Below are 17,239 nucleotides of genomic sequence, written 5' to 3'. Positions count from 1 at the left end.
CACTGAGATGCCAAAACAGTGGAAATCCCCAGAAAGTACCCCATTTTAGGACCCTCCAGGAATTTATCTAGGGTTATAGTAAATATTTAACCCTACAGGTTTTTCACTGAGTTTATTATCATTGAGAAATGAAAATAAAATTTCACTTTCTGATTGTCGCTTTACCACCAAATTTTTTATCTTCTCAAACAGTTAAAGGAGAAACAACGACTAACATTTTTCTCCTGAACACAACAATACCCCATATGTGCTGGTACACTGGTGTGCGTGCATATGGCAGGGCTTGAAACAGAGCACAAATTAGCTTTTGGAGGACAGATTTTCCTGAAGTGCTAAAACAGTGAAAACCCCCTAAAGTGACCCCATTTTGGAAACTAGACCCCTCAAAGAATTTATAAGTGGTATAGTGAGTACTTTGACCTCATAGGTCTTCAACAGAATTGGGCCATGAATATGGAAAATTACAAATGAGAGATGAAGATCAGCGAATTGAAGCTGATGAAGTGGAATTTGATCCAAATTTCAGAAAAACTTTGAAGCTGGATTTCCTCACACTTTGTGGTATCATCTTAGGCGGTGGGAAAGGAACTCTGGGAATGTGGGATCACCCACAATTCCATGCGTGCAGCCAATCAGCAGCCAGCCGGCCCTGTGATGTCATAGCCCTATAAATACCCTCCCTTTGACATTGTACTTAGTGCAGGGAGAGATGTGAGCAGGTGCTAGGGAGGGTGTTAGAAACAAAAAACACAACAAAACTCCAGAGTTATCTGTTATAAAACAGCTATTATAAAGCTGTTATCCTACTAATATTTTAAATGTGAAAGTTTGTTGGTTTGTGTGTTTGGATGTTTGTTCCTCAATCACGCAAAAACAGCTGAACAGATTTGCATGAAATTGGCCACATACATAGACTGTAGCCTGGATTGAAACATAGGCTACTTTTTAGCCAGGTAAAACACATGGCTTTGCGGCCACTATCAGCGATTTCATGTTCACACTACACTAAAGGACCTTGATGACATCACCACAGGCCCTTGAGCAGTTCTCGGATAGGATCCCGCTATGGTGTGGGCGGAGCTACCCGCTATGGTGTGGGTGGAGCTATACAGTATACCATTGCAGCGGGCACCAAGAAAGCCGCACACAATGGACTCTCATGGAAGGTCAGGAGAGTGCAGCACATGCAGGCTGTGTGTGGGAACAAGCAGTATACGTGGGCTTCAGTTTGTGTGCGTAAGACAGTGGAATGTGGTGTTCGGCCTCTGATGGAGGGGGCGAACTGTGGCAAATGTCAGTAACAGCCATTCAGACATTTCCAGCACAGAAGCTGCTCACACACTGACAGAAGACAACCCCTGTAATCCAATTTGCCTGATGTAGCAGAGCTGAGGCAGCGCTGTAGCACAGCTTACTCTGCTCTCCATAGGGATGTACATACCGCTGAGTCTGCTGTGCATATGCACAGATGTAGCCGAGCCAAAATGCGGGCACTGCTGGGTCTGCTGCGCATATGCACAGATGTAGCAGAGCTGAGACGCTGGCGCAGGCGAATCATCGCCGAGCACATTTTGCTAAATATAGGCGGATCATCGCAAACAACAACCCGCAGACAAAGTCGCAGGAAGAGGCTATTATGTTATAAACAGTGGCGTAACTAAGAATGGCGGGGCTCCGTAGTGAACTTTTGGCATGGGCCCCCCCAACCGACATCGATGCCGAAGACCTCGACCAACCCACTCTATTATGTCACTCTTAGTAAGCCATGCACACAGTATTATGTCCAATAGTGGCCCCTGCACACAGTATTATGTCCATTAGTGGCCCCTGCACACAGTATTATGTCCATTAGTGGCCCCTGCATACAGTATTATGTCCCTTAGTGGCCCTGCACACAGTATTATGCACCATAGTGGCCCCTGCACACAGTATTATGTCCCATAGTGGCCCCTGAATACAGTATTATCCCCTATAGTGGCCCCTACACACAGTATTATCCCCAATAGTGGCCCCTGCACACAGTATTATTCCCCAATAGTGGCCCCTGTCATCGGGCCCCCTAATGGCCCGGGCCCTGTGGCAGCCACCTCCACTGCCTCTATGGTAGTTACGCCCCTGGTTATAAAGCAGAAAGCAGTTATCTTTTATAAAGCAGGAAGCAGTTATCGTTTATAAAGCAATTAGCTATTATAAAGTAGTTATCTGTTATAAAGCAGAAAGCAGTTATCTTTTATAAAGCAGCTCTTACAAAGTAGAAAGCAGTTATCTGTTATAAAACAGCTATTATAAAGCAGTTATCTGTTATAAAGCAGATATTATAAAGTAGAAAGCAGTTATCTGTTATTAAGCAGCTATTAGAAAGCAGTTATCTGTTATAAAGCAGTTAGCTATTATAAAGAAGTTATCTGTTATAAAGCATGTGAACATGGCCATATGTCGAATCTGTGGGCAGAAGGTGAACCGTAGCCGAGGTGCCAATGTTAAAAACAGAGCCCTGCATCAACATATGCAGCATCACCATAAATTGGCCTGGGAAAACTATGGCTCCAATATGGTGGTCCAGCCTACCACAGCAACTGCTGTATCACCTAGTGGCACGCACCCCATTTCAGCTTCTACCTCAGCCGAAAAAAGCTGTTTGTCCTTCCCATCATCTGCTGGTCCTGATGCTCCTCCTCCTAGTCAGTCATTGTGTCCAACACTGAAGCGATTTCAAAGCGTCAATAGTATGTGCGTACTCATCCAATGGTGCAGAAGCTGAATGTGCTCCTGCCCAAGGTGCAGGGGCTGCTGTTCTTCCCTTCTAAGTGATGGACTCTGCACCTTTCAGAGAACTGATGGCTTTTGCCAAGTCAAGGTGGAGCATTCCAAGCCATCATTTCTTTGCCTAGAAGGCAGTACCATCCCTGCACAAATATGGAGAATATGGTGGGCCAATCCTTGAGCCTATCGATGCCTGCCAAAGTGCATGGCAGCGCCGACGTGTGGAGCTGTAACTACAGTTGAGGACAGTGTGTGTCATTTACAGCCCACTGAGTGAATGTGGTTCTTGCTCAGACACACCAGCAACTTGGTTAGCTGCTTCCGTCTCCAGGTTCTAATGCCGTTGGTCCTTCAATAATGTCCGACTCATCCTCCACTGTGTCCTCAGCCTCCACAGCAGGGACAATTCACAGTGTTACTCCAGTATACCACATATGCAGGGCACAGCAGTGTCATCCTGTTCTACACCTCATTTGCCTGGGCAAATGGAGTCACACAGGTGAGGAACTGCTCCGTGTCCTGCATCAAGAAATGGAATCCTGGCTTTCTCCATGACAACTCAAAATTGGAACCATAGTGACCCACATCAGGAAGAACATTGTGTCAGCGTAGCGTCAAAGAGGGCTGAGCCATGCACTCTGCATGGCTCATGTGTTCAATGTGGTTGTCAAACGTTTCCTTAAGTGTTCCACCCATCTTCAAGACCTACTAAAAACAGGCAGGAAGCTTTGTATGCCCTTCAGCCACTCATAGACTCCCCAGCACACCCTCCTTGAGCTGCAGCGGCAGAACGGCCTCCCCCTACATAGGCTGATATGCAATGTTTCCACCCGTTGGAATTCCACCCTCCATATGTTGGACCGAATGTATGAACAGAGTAGGGCCATAAACAATTTCTCGATGATCCAAGCGGACAGACGTACTCCCCTGTGTAACTTCAATGTTAGCCAGTGGCAGCTCATGTGTGAAACCTGCCACACAACGCACAACGGAACCTATCTGTATAGCAGCTGTTAAGGCTTGTATGGTCAGAATTAGCTGATGAATTGGTTACCAAAAGCAGGAGGGGGTATAACGTACAGAAGACATGCAAATATTCCATTCACGTGTCATCTCTGTTTTGGATCCACTCCTGTTTATTTTTGGCATCAGCAATACCGAGTGAAGATGTAACACCCAGGAGGGCCAGGGCTGGTATCACGGGTAATATATCAGGTGTGGCCGGCTTTCAGGGGGTCCCTGGGTCCCAAATGTGCACAAAATCTCCTTTTTGATGTCCCCGACTACCCTCCCCCGCGTGATATCTGACAATGACAACAGACAACCAGGTTTCGGGGGTAGCCATTGCTCTTTTACTAGCAGGACAAGGTAATACAAATGTACATATGGAGTAATTCTTCACATACAATACAGCGATCTTTGTAGGTAGTGTCCAATTGAGCAGGTGATAGAGTTTGGAGCAGGAATGCTTTGGATAGTTTAATTAGTAGTTGCTTGGGTATTTAAACTTGTATATACTTGTAAAGATGGCCTGTATCCAGGGGGTTAGTCCTCAACAAACTGGGTACACGTATGTAGAAGAGCAAATACAATTCAGCAGTGGGAGACCCTCCAATTCTGCCAGACTAGCTATGGGCTTCTTAAATATGGATTTGTCCCAAAGACTTACGTGAATAGAGAGATACGTGTGAGGTTCCCAGATGTATGGATAAGCAGGTCCGTAAGCTTTAGTGCTTGTAGGCTTGGAGCTTCAGAGGAAAACACTCTCTGAGGAGAATCTTGAGTACAGAGGAAAAGCCATCTCTGTTGGAAGTGCTCTCAGACTTGGCTGCCATTTTCAGCTCTCCATGTGCTACTCTACAGCTGTCTTCACACAAAGGACTCAGACAAAAGGTCCCCAACCCCCCTAGAGGGGGCTGTAACTCCTCCTCCTCCAGGCCAGTCAAGGGAGCTTGATGGGTCCCGAAGGTCACCTGATCATACTGGACACTCCTTTACAGTGCCAACTCAAATTACAATGGCAAGTATAGGCAGGTGTAGTTCACAAAAACATCCACAAGATGGCGCATTAATAGACCCACTGTGTGCTGGCTCCGGTAATATATACAGTCCTATGAAAAAGTTTGGGCACCCCTATTAATCTTAATCATTTTTAGTTCTAAATATTTTGGTGTTTGCAACAGCCATTTCAGTTTGATATATCTAATAACTGATGGACACAGTAATATTTCAGGATTGAAATGAGGTTTATTGTACTAACAGAAAATGCGCAATATGCATTAAACCAAAATTTGACCGGTGCAAAAATATGGGCACCTCAACAGAAAAGTGACATTAATATTTAGTACATCCTCCTTTTGCAAAGATAACAGCCTCTAGTCGCTTCCTGTAGCTTTTAATCAGTTCCTGGATCCTGGATGAAGGTATTTTGGACCATTTCTTTCTACAAAACAATTCAAGTTCAGTTACGTTTGATGGTCGCCGAACATGGACAGCCCGCTCTCAAATGATCTGAAAACAAAGATTGTTCAACATAGTTGTTCAGGGGAAGGATACAAAACGTTGTCTCAGAGATTTAACCTGTCAGTTTCCACTGTGAGGAACATAGTAAGGAAATGGAAGACCACAGGGACAGTTCTTGTTAAGCCCAGAAGTGGCAGGCCAAGAAAAATATCAGAAAGGCAGAGAAGAAGAATGGTGAGAACAGTCAAGGACAATCCACAGACCACCTCCAAAGAGCTGCAGCATCATCTTGCTGCAGATGGTGTCACTGTGCATCGGTCAACTATACAGCGCACTTTGCACAAATAGAAGCTGTATGGGAGAGTGATGAGAAAGAAGCCGTTTCTGCACGTACGCCACAAATAGAGTTGCCTGAGGTATGAAAAAGCACATTTGGACAAGGCAGCTTCATTTTGGAAACAAAAATTGAGTTGTTTGGTTATAAAAAAAGGCGTTATGCATGGCGTCCAAAAAGAAACAGCATTCCAAGAAAAACACATGCTACCCACTGTAAAATTTGGTGGAGGTTCCATCATGCTTTGGGGCTGTGTGGCCAATGCCGGCATCGGGAATCTTGTTAAAGTTGAGAGTCACATGGATTCCACTCAGTATCAGCAGATTCTTGAGAATAATGTTCAAGAATCAGTGACGAAGTTGAAGTTACGCCGGGGATGGATATTTCAGCAAGACAATGATCCAAAACACCGCTCCAAATCCTCAGGCATTCATGCAGAGGAACAATTACAATGTTCTGGAATGGCCATCCCAGTCCCCAGACCTGAATATCATTGAACATCTGTGGGATGATTTGAAGCGGGCTGTCCATGCTCGGCGACCATCTAACTTAACTGAACTTGAATTGTTTGTCCAAAATACCTTTATCCAGGATCCAGGAACTGATTAAAAGCTACAGGAAGCGACTAGAGGCTGTTATCTTTGCAAAAGGAGGATCTACTAAATATTAATGTCACTTTTCTGTTGAGGTGCCCATACTTTTGCACCGGTCAAATTTTGGTTTAATGCATATTGCACATTTTCTGTTAGTACAATAAACCTCATTTCAATCCTGAAATATTACTGTGTCCATCAGTTATTAGATATATCAAACTGAAATGGCTGTTGCAAATACCAAAATATTTAGAACTAAAAATGATTAAGATTAATAGGGGTGCCCAAACTTTTTCATAGGACTGTAGAAGGAATGAAGGGGGAGGAAACTCTTTACCTTATATGCAAATGTCCATACCATCTCGGTCTGCAAGGACTATTAAAGGGAATTGGACGAGCAGTACCGGGACATTACAAAGACAGATGCTCAACAGAAAAGATCCGTTTTTTGGGGGGGTTTTTGTATTTGGTTATTGTATTGACGTATCAGAGAAATGGCAAAATAATCGGTGCCATCAACACAAACTTACTGCTAACACCCTCTCCACTCTGTAAGGGGGGCTCTACTTGTATAAGCGTTTAATAGAGAAGGTTCTGTAGACATGTAGATGACGGTGTAGAAGAGTAGGCCCAAGTAGGATCTTGGGCCTCTGCACAGTTCTTTATTCTTGGCACTAACATCAAGGTGTAAGGCTAAGTTTACACGAGTTAATTTGTCAGTTTTGGGCCTGTAACTGGCCAAATAAGTGAAGTGTGCAATGATTCTAAGAGCAACGCCTGTTTCTATATCAATTCCCCACAGTTTTCTAGATTTTTGCTTGCTGTCATTCATTTTACATACAGTGGATAAAAATCAGTCCACGGTCATGTGATGGACACATAGGTGCACAGCTCGTTACCAGGTGATGTCTGATTACTGTGCTGTGACTGTAACAAGCTGTGCAACTGTGTGTTTATCACATGACATGGACTGTATATCACATGACCATGGACTGTACATCACATGACCATGGACTGTATATCACATGACCATGGACTGTACATCACATGACCATGGACTGTATATCACATGACCATGGACTGTACATCACATGACCATGGACTGTATATCACATGACCATGGACTGTACATCACATGACCATGGACTGTATATCACATGACCATGGACTGTACATCACATGACCATGGACCGATTTTTACTCACTGGAAGTAAGCAGAATGAATGACAGAAAGCAGAGTTCTAGAAAACTGTGAAGAATTGATTCAGAAAGTATATTGGAAAATTGTAAAACTTTTCATTATACAAATAATAACATTTGTCTCTCAATATTTGTTTGAAACTGGATAAACATTTTAATATCACCACATATGTGGTGTAGAAAAGTTGCAAACCAGTGCTTTGCAATTTTATAAAATTCATTTGCATGCCACTGTTTGATAGCAAAAACTGTTTGACTCTGAGACCCCATTTTGTGGATTTTTTGTTGCAGTTTTTTTTAGACAAAGCAAGATCTGGATTGTAAAAAAGGTAGACGTATAAGGACTTCCTATATATTTATCATTCCTTCTGTGGCCATTCTTGCCTTGGCTCAAAGAAAAATGCAGCAAAATCTGCAGCAACAAAAAGCTACATTTCTGCAACATGGGGCCTCTACCTGAGAGCATGGAGTGGCATTGTTTATGTGTAAACTGTATTTTATTGAAAATTTTACAACAAAATAAAAGGAACAGACATGTAAAACCACAATGTATAGCAATAACGCAAAATGAGGACCAACCATGGGCAGGTCTAATAGCGCAAAAACAACCACACAACGCCCAAAATGGGCCAAAAAAAAAAAGACAAACATGCACCATGAGCATACAACACCAAACCACACAGAAGGCGCTACCACAGGCACAACACGGCCCCAAGGGCAGGACCAACAAAACACACAACCAAAGAGGGACAAAACACCACAAGGACGGAAACACAGGGGAAGAAAGAAAACAGCAAATGACATAGAAGCAAGAAGAGCAAGAAGACGCCAAGAGAGACCCCAAGATGGAAGAAACCAGAAAAGTTAGGGGAAGAGAGAAGAAAACTCCGAAGAATCCTGAAATATGATCCACGGCCGCCAGAGGGACTCAAATTTAGACGAGTCCACTAGGTCCTCCGCAACTATAGCCTCCATCCTCCTAATGAGGAGAAATTCGTGAAGCCACTCTGATAAGGAGGGAACTACTGCGCTGCGCCAGTGGCGTGGAATGATCGTTCGGGCAGCTGTAAGGAAGTGGCGCAGCAAGTCGCCCTTTACCCTGGAAATCTTTCCAGGAATAAGAGAGAGGAGGGCCAATTGGGGGGAGGGGGACACACTGCGACCACTAACCTGAGAATACAGGGAGAAGATAGACGTCCAAAACTCCTGAATCTTTCCGCAGTCCCACCAAATATGAAGGAGGGATCCCACCGCGGATCCACAGTGCCAACACTCCTCCGGCACAGAAGGAAAAATGCGGTGCAAAAGGGTTGGACAACGGTACCAGCGAGACAAAATCTTATAATTCTTCTCTTGCGCACTACAGGGCATAGGAAGTTTGTGGGTCAAGATAAAGGAGCGTTCCCAATCAGCAGCAGATAAACGGGAGCACAGGTCAGAGTCCCATGCCCTGGTAAATGGAGGGAGACCCGGGGCAGAGGCCGTTAGGAGAATATCATATAAGATGGAGAGAGCCCGAGTCGGTACCACAGGGCGAAGAAACTCTTTCTCCAGGGCGGTCGGGGCAGTGGAGAGAATGGGCTGCAAAGAAAACCGTTGAAGGAACGCGACGAGCTGATTATACTCAAGCCATGAGAGAGAGAGGTCCGGATAAGAAGCCTGTATTAGACTCAGAGGGGGTAGAGAAGAGGAGATAACAATAGACCCAAGCCGGACATCGTCGCCAACAGACCAACAGAGGAATCGACGGGCAGTGCGACCAGGGGGAAACATGTTATTCCGGAATAGCGGAGTTAAACAGCCCGGGACCGCGGCCAAGGAAAGAGAAGTGCGGACCGAGTCCCAGGTAGTTAGGAAGTGAGAAGAAAGAAGAGAGGCGCGCGGCAGGGCCGGCCGAAAATGAGAAGGGATCCACGGGAGAGAGGCAAGATGGGCAGAAAGAAGCTCTGCTTCAATGGAAACCCATTGTTTATCCGAGGCCCGAAAACGCCAGTCAAAAAGTCGTAGCAACACCGCTGAGCGGTAGTACAAAAAGGGGTCGGGGAGCCCCGTCCCCCCGTTATTCTTGCGTCGAGTAAGGGTCCGGAATTTAATCCTACTACGAGAAGAGCCCCAAACGAATTTACCGAACATCGATTGCAGAGTCCTAAAAAATCGCCTGGGCACGGGGACCAGGAGAGCCTGAAAGAGGTAAAGAAATCTGGGCACTACATCCATCTTTAATGCATTGATACGACCAAACCAAGATAATCCAAGGGACCCGTACGCCCGCAAATCGGCAACAGTTCTCTCGAGTAGGGGAAGGTAGTTCAGCGTAACCAGATCAGCGGGGTTGGTAGGAATCTGAACGCCCAGATATTTAATAGAGTTGGATTGCCACTTAAAAGGGAAACTGGCGGACAACTGCAAGACCTCCGACTGAGTGAGGGAGATATTAAGGGCCTCGCTCTTGGAGAGGTTAACCCTAAAATTAGAGGCATTACCATAGCGCCGAAATTCTTCAAGGATTGCAGGGAACGACTCGCGCGGCCGAGCAACATATAGTAAAAGATCGTCAGCGTAGAGAGCTAAACAGATCTGAGACCGACCCAGTGAGAAGCCCGAGATATCCGCGCGGGATCGAAGAGCGACTGCCAGGTGTTCCATTACGAGGGCATAAAGCAAAGGAGATAAGGGGCAGCCCTGTCTCGTACCATTGCGCACGGGGAAGGGATCAGACAGTAGGCCGTTAGCACGAACCCGCGCCGAGGCGTCGCCATACAGGGACAGAACTTTATGCAAAAAGCCAGGGCCAATATTCACTTGTTCCAAGGTGGCTCGTAAAAAGCCCCAATGGACGCGATCGAATGCTTTCTCAGCGTCGATAGATAGGAGACATGGGGGGTACCCCTGGAGCGCGCCTCCCCCGTAACTAAGAGGGTCTGACAAATGTTGTCCCTCGCTTCGCGACCCGGGATAAACCCCACCTGATCAGTATGGACCAGCCGGGGCATCAAGGGGGAAAGGCGATTTGCCAATAATTTCGCATAGAGCTTAATGTCAATGTTGAGAAGAGAAATTGGGCGGTAACTCGCGCAACTATGGGGATCCTTACCCGGTTTAGGAAGAACCACTACCGATGCAGAAAGGGACTGGCTCGCAAAGGGGGTATCCGCATCCAGACTATTAAACACGTGAAGAAGGAGAGGGGCCACCTGAGCTTTACAGGTTTAAAAAAAACGAGGGGTAAAACCGTCAGGGCCCGGAGATTTGCCCAAAGGGGTCAACCGAATGGCCTCCGACAGTTCCTCCTCAGTAAAAGGAGAGTCAAGGGCGGACCCATCCTCCGCATCCAAAGTAGGGAGAGCGGTGGAAGCCACATAATCCCTTATCTTAGCCAGAGCAATCTCCGGGTCCAGGTCGGCATAATGCCCCTTCAGGTTATACAAATCCTGGAAAAACTCACGAAAGGCCCCCGCTATAGAGGGAGGGTCATGCACCATCCGCGCCGTACGGTCCCGAACGCACGGAATGTAGGTCGTCGAAAGGCGAGGGTGAAGGCACCGAGCAAGGGGGCGGCTACACTTATCCGCATGTTCATAGAAATGCCTCCGCAACCGATCCCGCTGACGGATAGAAATTTCTGCAAGAAAGGAACGAAGGTCCTCCCGAGCAATGAGGAGTTCATTAAAAGTAGAGGACGCCAAGGTCCGCTTATGTTCAGATTCCAAAGAATGGATGCGGGCCAGTCGGGTAGCTATCCCATTCGACCGCACTTTTTTGAGACGCGAACCGTGTTGTATGAAGACGCCGCGGAGAACGCACTTGAGAGCTTCCCACCGAATCGGGAGAGGAGTCAGATCCTGAGCGTGATCAGCTTCAAAGTTACGGATAGCATCTGAGATCGCGGAACAACACGTCGCGTCTTTAAGGAGACTATCATTAAGACGCCAATTAAAGGGACGCGATGAGAGGCCCGGAATTGTGAGAGAAAGGAAAACCGGAGCATGGTCAGACCACAGAACCGACCCAATCTGCGCACTCGGGGACCAGGAAAGGGCGTGATGGCTAACCAAAAAATAATCCAAGCGACCGTACGAGCCGTGAGCTGGGGAATAGTACGTATAATCACGACCCTGTGGGTGAAGTATACGCCAAACATCAACCAAACGGTGAGAGTGAAGGGAGGACCGGAGTTTACGTAGTTGAGTCGGAGCGCACACCGCCCGAGGGGGAGAAGCATCAGTCAACGGGTCTAGGACAAAATTAAAGTCGCCCCCTAGGAGAACCACCCCATCACTGAAGTCAGCTAATTTACCCAGAAGGGACCTACAGTACATCATCTGCTGCTGATTGGGGAGATAGCAACCCGCGATCGTGACCACAGCGCCGCCGGTGCGCAATTTCAAAAAGACAAACCTGCCCTCAGGATCAAGCACAGAGTCCAGTACCTCATGTTGAAAGGAGCGATGCAGGGCAATAGAGACCCCCTTAGACTTCGAAGATGGGTTGGAGCTGTGGAACGGAGTGGCATTGTTTATATCAGTTTTCTGGTAGAAATGGTTTACTTGCTGGTGAAGATTTCAGTTTAGGCGTGTATCACAAATTTAGCATATCCTCCTGTGACAAAGGGAATATCAAGAACGGAGTTAAAATCTCATTCTCAATAAATCTCCCCAAGGTGTAAGGGCACACTTAGACTTTTAAAATATATATTTTATGTTAATTGTAAATAAGTAAAAAACCAAAACATTGTAATGGAGTTTTTTGCAGGCCGATTTTGAAATGGAATCCACCTCAAAATCCGCCTGCAAAAATGGCTCCCATTGTCCCCGGCTCAAGACATGCTCCTGTTTAGGCCCATTAAATCGGGCCTAATCAGGAATGGTATGTCGCGATGGAATGCCAATGCTGCATTGGCATCCCATCACAACTAGCCGCGCAGAATGTTCACAAGGTGGAAAAGGTTTCCATGACCTTTTCCTCCCTGTGAACATGCCCTAAGCAATCTAGTAGATGTCACCAGTGGTACTGAGCTGGGGGTGGAATTTGGATACTGCAGTGGATGGAGGGCTTGTCACTTTGTTTGTCCTCACATTCATTATAATCAGGACCAGCTTCAAGTTTGTGGGGGTCCTTGGGCAACAGAGCCCCAGTGGGGCACACAGAGAAGATTGGGGGGCGTTGAAGCGGTTTAGGGGGCGATGGCTAATTTAAAGGGGTGGTATCATAACAATGATCCTATCTATACTGCTTGTTAATGTGGATTTAAGACTTTTCCTAAATACACTGCTTCAGCAAAACTGCTTTGTTTATCCACTATCTTACTTTATTCACTTCATTATGGACACTAGCACCTGGCCCCCTGCTCAGTGCTGAGGGAGCCACATGACGTAGCTCCCTGCTGTGTGGGGGGAGAGAGGGGGGGGGCTGAGTGTACGGAGCCAGACTGTGTCTGCACCACACATACACATCACCTAGCTCCCTGCTGTGAGATGGGGGGTGGAATAAGTGCTGCTTTCTTATATAAAGCAGTCTAAATCCTACTGGGCTAAAGGACCTGGTCTCTCTGTTCACTAGGATAAAGCTTTATTATATAGAGCAGGCTGCTAGTGGGCAGAGGAACCAGGTCCTTTAGGAAACTCCGTACAAGGAAAATCCAAGTCTACAGGACCTTTTGATGACATCACAGGCCCTTCAGTCATGCCATAGGATCACGCTATGTGGTGGGCAGAGCTACACACTAATTTGGGGGCGGGGATAATTGACGCGAGCAAACAGGAAGAAAGAAGATTTTTAGGCAGCTTAGAAGGCAGATCAAGCTTCATGAGGCTACCCCTTTAAAATTGTTTTTTTTTGCTTTTAACACAAACTTTACCGCTCCTTTACGCTTAACGCGCGTTTCCTCGTGTAACGCCATCTAGGGGACTAGACAGTAACTATTTCCTGTCCAAAAGTTGTCAAACTGTACCATAGATGGCGGTAAGCTCCAATATTAACATAATGACTGCGATTGTGATTCTTAAGATGTAGTAAAGTAAAAAAATTGGAGGGGGGCGCTAGAAAATAATTAATTCTCGAAGTGGGTGGTAGACAAAATAAGTTTGAGAACCTCTGGCCTAAATGAACGAATGAGTCTAACCAGTGGGGAGTCTGAAGACGCAGCCTCCAAATCAGCTGCAGAATCTCAGCAGGATCCAGCAATCCTCCAATTAGTTTCAATATTAGGCAGAATGAGGGAGGAATCTGCTGCTGATTTAGGTGCAAAATCTGCTGCAAAATCAATGCCAGATTCCACAGTGTGAACAGGGCCTAATACTGTTAATAGTGCCAATCCACAGTGGCCCCCACACAGTATAATAAGCTCCACAGTGGCCCCCACACAGTATAATATGCATCTCAGTGCCCCCCAAACAGTATATTATGCTTCACAGTGGCTCCCATACAGTATAATATTCTCCACAGTGGCCCCCACACAGTATCATATGTTCCACAGTGGCCCCCCACCAAACAGTATATTATGCTCCACAGTAGCCCCCACACAGTATAATATGCTCCACAGTGCCCCCCCCCCCACACACAGTATCATATGCTCCCTAGTGGCCCCCACACAGTATCATATGCTCCCCAGTGGCCCCCACACAGTATCATATGCTCCACAGTGGCCACCACACAGTATCTTATACTCCACAGTGTCCCCACACAGTATCATATGCTCCACAGTCGCCCACACACAGTATCAAATGCTCCACAGTGGCCCACACACAGTATAATATGCTTCACAGTGCCCCCCACAGTATAATATGCTCCACAGTGCCCCCAAACAGTATATTATGCTCCACAATGGCCCACACACAGTACCATATGCTCCACAGTGGCCACCACACAGTATCTTATACTCCACAGTGTCCCCACACAGTATAATATGCACCACAGTGACCTCCACACAGTGTCATATGTTCCGCAGTGGCCCACACACAGTATAATATGCTCCACAGAACCTCCCACAGTATTATATGCTCCACAGTGGCCCCCACACAGCATTATAGGCTCTTCAGTGACTCCTACACAGCATTATAGGTTTCGTAGTGTCATGACCTGATTATTTGTTTATATTGGTGTAGGTTTTTTGGGGGGGTTTGATCCGGTGGTCTGGGGTCTAGTGGAGTTGTTCTTGCCATTAGGCTATCTGCTTGGATCGAACCTCAGGTGTGGGCCATTATCATTATTCTATGGGACTATCCTGGGGCCTTTATTAGGAGGAGGGCTGGCTGTCCCAGTTGCCAGTTTTCGTGGTTACCACCTAGAACTCTTGGCTCTGGGAAGAATATTGTTTGATAGGTTTGCAACTGTCTAAGAAGTGGTGTGAGTGTTTCTTTGTGTGTGAGTCTGGTTTGTCCCTCCACACTTCCACTCTACCCTGTCCTTCATTTCTGTTTGCCTGACACTATCTGGTTGTTTGTGTGGTTCTGGGTTCCAGTTTGTTTTGTCCAGTCTTGTGTTAACCCTTGCTTCACCTCTCCACTGTTCCTCTCCTCATTCTCTTGTTGCGTATTGTGTTGTGCTGCGTGTCTGTTGTCCAGCACACCCCATCCTGTTTGTTGTCTGCAGCTGCACCTTGGTTTCTGCAGGGGTGACCACCTTAGTATCCCCAGTCCCTAACTGTCTTGTAGCTCTCTCCCTATCTGTCGGCTAGGCCTTCGTGTTAGAGAGCCAGGAGTTGTCGGGGCCAAGGCTAGCTTGGGAACAGCTGACCACCACCTGCAGCAGGGCCTAGCTAGCCGCCGTAGTGTCAGGGATAGTCTCCTTTCCCTGTTTCCTTTAGCAGTGCAGTCTGCAGTCCAGATTCTGGGTCTGGACATAGACACGAACGTAACACGTAGTGGCCCACGCACAGCATTATTGGCTCCGCAGTAGCCCTCACACAGCATTATAAGCTCCGCAGTGGCCCCCTCATAGCATTATAGGCTCCACAGTGGCTCACACACAACATTATAAGCTCCGCGGTGGTCCCCATACAGCATTATATGCTCCACAGTGGCTCCCACACTGAATGATATCCTCTGTGGTGGCTCACACACAGTATTATAGGCTTCGCAGTAGCCCCCACACAGTACTATAGGCTCCATAATGGCGCCCACACAGTATTATAGGCACTGCAGTGGCCTCCACACAGTATTATAGACTCTGCAGTGGTCCCCACACAGTATTATAGGCTCCGCATAGGCCCCTACACAGTATTATAGGCTCCGCAGTGGCTCCCCCTCCCACAGAATTATAGTCTCCACAGTGGCCTCCAGACAGCATTATATGCTCTGTGGTGGCCCCCACACAGCATGATATTCTTCATGGTGGCCCCCAAAAAGTATAATAGGCTCTGAGGTGGCCCCCACGCAGTACTATAAGCTCCGCAGTGGCCCCCACACAGTTTTATAGACTCCATAGTGGCCCCCACACATTACTATAGGCTCCATATTGTCCCCCACACAGTATTATATGCCCTGCAGTTGCACCCACACAGTATTATATGCTACATAGTGACCCTAACACAGTATTATATACTCTGCAGTGGCCCACACACAGTATTATATACTCCAACGAGCTCTCCTAGAGTGTTAATTTTATACTCTGGGGTTTCCTCAGACCCCAGAGTAAAATAATCAGAGACCCAAGGGAAGTAATTAAAAATAACAAACACTTATGCTCACCTTACCTCACCTCTCCTGGACATCCTCGATTCTTCCTCGGTCCCCTTCTGCCTTGTGACTGAGGTCCCGCTTCCCAGATGTCACTGCTGGGGCCTGTGATTGGTCCTCAGCAGTCACGTGGGGCACGATGACATCACTACAACGCCGTGCCCCACATGACTGTTCAGACCCAATCACAGGCCCCAGCAGTGAGGCGGGAGGAGCAGGACCTCAGACTTCGTAAAAAGAGCTCCGGAATTGTTGCTGAGCCCGGGACAGGTGAGTATAAGTAGTTTTTTTTATTTTTAATCACATTCCCTGGGCTGGCATCTATTGGAAAGGTGCCCAGCAATTGTATGGCCCCTTTCCACTAGCAATATATATATTGTTCAGGAAACCAGGTTTCCCTGAACGCTATTTTGGTTGTCCGGGGTGCCGGACATTTCCAGCTGGCTGTGGGCCCTGTACCCTACACCACTGCTGAGTAGGCCCCCTTAGGAGCTTGGGGCCCCGACACATGCCCAGGTAAGCCAGATACTAACACTGACCCTGATTATAATTATACCCTGACCCTGATTATAAAGATTTCTCTCGTGCATCCCCCATACTCTGGAACTCCTTACCAAGACACTGACCCCCACAATCACAGGCTTCAAGAAGGCCCTGAAGACTCACCTATTCAGGAAGGCTTACAACCTCCAATAACACTATCACCGCACCACCATCTGTACAGTCTCCCCCTCTCCTTCTGTCTCTACCCCCCTTCCCTCATAGATTGTAAGCCCTTGCGGGCAGGGCCCTCTACCCCACTGTGCCAATCGGTCATTGTTAGTATTATATCTACCTGTATATTCTGTGTATTGTATGTAACCCCCAAATGTAAAGCACCATGGAATTAATGGTGCTATATAAATAAATAATAATAATAATAATTATAATGGTTATGTTAATTAAGTTATGTGTTACTTTGCAGAAATTTTGATCCATCACTATCCAGGCTTGTGTCCAGTGTGATCTGGGCTGCACTTCAGCTAAAGACAGAAGTCCCAGAGCTGATGAAGGTGAGTTTGCATAATAAAAAAACCCACAATTTTTACTCTTCAGCTACTGTAGAAATTCCAATTTATGACATTACACTCAGTGAACAGCGCCATGTACAAACCTGGGCAAAGTTTGGGAGGAAAAAGAAAAAGGTATATATAGTACTATAAACAAAGAAG

This window comes from Leptodactylus fuscus, chromosome 7 (genome assembly GCF_031893055.1).
Source record: "Leptodactylus fuscus isolate aLepFus1 chromosome 7, aLepFus1.hap2, whole genome shotgun sequence".
Classification (NCBI taxonomy): domain Eukaryota; kingdom Metazoa; phylum Chordata; class Amphibia; order Anura; family Leptodactylidae; genus Leptodactylus; species Leptodactylus fuscus.
This window is presented reverse-complemented; position numbering follows the sequence as displayed.